Source organism: Phascolarctos cinereus, unplaced genomic scaffold (genome assembly GCF_003287225.1).
Source record: "Phascolarctos cinereus isolate Bilbo 61053 unplaced genomic scaffold, phaCin_HiC Scaffold_7;HRSCAF=346, whole genome shotgun sequence".
In the NCBI taxonomy this organism is placed as follows: Eukaryota; Metazoa; Chordata; class Mammalia; order Diprotodontia; family Phascolarctidae; genus Phascolarctos; species Phascolarctos cinereus.
In genome coordinates this window covers 59,681,291-59,684,333 of record NW_027556180.1, presented here as the reverse complement: position 1 = coordinate 59,684,333, position 3,043 = coordinate 59,681,291, and the positions used below count along the sequence as shown (strand labels likewise).

General features: G+C 39.7%; 1 pseudogene; it reads left to right on the top strand.

Annotated features, from left to right (window-relative positions):
- Window positions 1–2,241: 2,241 nt before the first annotated feature.
- Window positions 2,242–2,447, top strand: LOC110200252 (guanine nucleotide-binding protein G(I)/G(S)/G(O) subunit gamma-5 pseudogene; annotated as a pseudogene).
- The last annotated feature ends 596 nt before the right edge of the window (window positions 2,448–3,043 follow it).

The window sequence follows — 3,043 nt, the reverse complement described above, 5'->3', positions numbered from 1 at the left end:
AAGCTCTGTTTTATACTTTGAAAATGGTTATAATATATTCCTTATTCTCATTTTCATGTAACAGTTACATATTATGGGTCTAATATACTACTAATGAAATAAGTAATAAAGAAATAATGTGTGGCAAAGAAATTATATTTATTAAATTAAAAAACATATTTTATTCAGTAAGTAGCAGTTATGTTTGGGTGGCACAGTGGACAGAGTTCTGGGCCTCAGATCAGGAAAACTAATTTTCGTGAGTTCAACTCTGGCTTCAGACACTTAGGAACTGTGTGACCCTGAGTAAGTCACTTAACCCTCTTTGACTCAGTTTCCTCATCTGTAAAATGATCTGGAGAAGGAAATGGTAAATCACTCCAGTATTTTTGCCAAGAAAACCCCAAATGTGGTCATGAAGAATTGGACACAACGGAAGCCACTCAACAACAGCAAAATATTCTTTGTTGAATAAAATCATGTTAATCATATATGTTAATTTCAAGATATTGATAACCTCCTTTAACAGCTACATAGTTATTTCATGGAATAGCTATATGTTATAACTTAATAAATGGCTATAATATATTCCTTATTGAATAAAATCATCTTAACCAAAAATCTAAGAATCAAAATGCCCAGTTTACGAATGATGATTAGCAATTCCTGTGGGTAAAGGGTAGATAGCTTATGATTTATATGACCTCAGGTGAATGAGAGATAAAAACAATATGGAATTAGTAGGTTCTACCATGATGCAAACATTTCTACTCAAGGGTTTATACTTGGTTTGGAAGTGACTGTGTCTGTTTTCCTTTTCACCATTTCATCATGGTTGCTTCAACATAATTTTTACCTTGTTACATATTTCCTCTGTGTGGCATGCTCCAAGCTAGTAATAGAACTCTCCATAGGTTGCTTAGGAGCTTGCCATAAGCACCTCTGCTTGCAGCTTATTTTTCCAGGCTGATATAGCTAACCACTATTCCCTGAATACGTTCCCATGCTTTCACATCTCTTAGTCCTTATTCATACTGTGACCTCTTCCTGGAAGATATTCTCAGTCTATCACCACAACTACCAAATCCAGTGATCTTGGTCCTACCCATGCATCAAAACCTATCTCAGATATGGTCTTTCTTGAAGCATTGACTGATGCTTCTGGTTCAAAGTAATCTTTCCCTTATCATCTCTCAATTGGACTTTTTGATCAATCTCTTAATTAGGAACCCTACTTCACATCTCTCTTCTCTCCAGTCTATGCTTCACAGAGCTGGAAATCAGTTGATTTTTGTGAAGATCAGGTCTGATCATGTCATTTCTGGGAACAATAAACTCTAGTGGCTCCCTGTGACCTCTAGAAGGATGTATAGGGTGTTCAAGGAGGACCAGCACCTCTGGTGTGAGGGCTTGCTGAGCCCTTTTCAGGGCTGCTCATCCACCTTCGGTGTCCACCTGGCATTCAACTCTCACCTGTGGCTCCAAGAAGCATGCACAGTGACCACACCTCAGGAGACCATCTCAGCAGATGGGCTAAACCAGGCAAGTGTAACTGATAGGCCACAAACCCATCAGTAAGTTAGGAGAGTGTCTACCCCAAGCATGTAAAGACTTCTGCCAGTGGAATGGGCATTTGAGAAAAATTTGTTCTAACAGCCATGAAAGCAATTGAAGCAGGAGTTGTGGAGTGTTTAGAGCTTGATCAGACATCAAAGGCACCAAGGTTATCTACTTTACCCTAGGCCATCACCAGTAGTCTTGACTTTTGCCTCCGCACTGGACTTTGATGACTGGAAGAGTGAGGCTGATAACTTTGTGTAGCTCTTCTTCATGTAAATGCAATTTACCCATGAGTCAAGGTATCACCCTTGATGTCATTAATCATCTTTGAAGACAAAAGACAAACAACAATGACCTCTAGAAGCATAGTAGGCCCTTCATAAATGCTTGTTGATTTGGCTTTAAAATACAAACTTCAAGGGCATCTAGGTGGCATAGTGGATAGAGCACTGGCCCTGAAATCAGGAGGACCTGAGTTCAAATCCGGCCTCATATCAAACACTTGTCACTCACTAGCTGTGTGACCCTGGGCAAGTCACTTAACCCCAACTGCCTTAAAAAATAAAACAAAATAAAAATAAAAATAAAATACAAACTCCAGACCAAACCCAGTGAGCCAGGGAGTGAGCAGACATCTGCCCGACCACCCACCATCCACCATCCACAACCGACCACGGACCATGGACCTCAGCTCCTTGTGCCATGTCCAGCAGCTCCAAAGTCATCACCATGAGGAAAGTGGTGCAGCAGCTCTGGCTCAAGACCAGGCTCCCCTGCATGAAGGTTTCTCACTCTGCTGCTGATCTGAAACAGTTTTGCCTGCAAAATGCCCAAAATGATCCCCTGCTGACTGGGTATCTTCCAGCAGTAATCCTTTCCGGCACCAGAAAGTCTCTTCATTCCTGTAGCAAGATGATCTTAAGCTACTTGTGGAAGAATCTCTGTATCCACTCTTCATATGTGGATCTGTGATGTGATGTGATGTGATGTGATGTGATGTGATGTGAAGTGAACTGTGAGTATTCAAAGGAGAGAGAATTCTACAGCCTGCACAAAAGTTTAATCTATATGTGTGTAACAATGTGCCAAGTTAACCATCCAAATTTCAACTCATGTCAGACTTTCTCATTTACCTCTCTGAATTTTCATTTATTTATCTTTTGTACACTGGCAAGAATACAATAAAGTATTCAGATAAAAAAAATATGAACTCTTCTGTTCTTCATAGACTTGCCCCAGCCTGCATTTTTGATATTTATTTCATATTCCTCTCCTTTACCCATTCTATAGTTCCATTAAATTGTCCTGATTGTTATTGTTGTTTTAATATGTAACATTACATTTCCTATCTGTTTCTTTGCACTGGCTGTCTGTGATGCCTAGAAAGCCATTCATCTTCATCTGTGTCTCTTAGAATTATGAGGTTTCTTCAAAATTCAGCTCATGTCACCTTCTACAGAAAGCCTTTTCTGAGATCTCCTAGTTGTTACTACTTTCCCTAGGT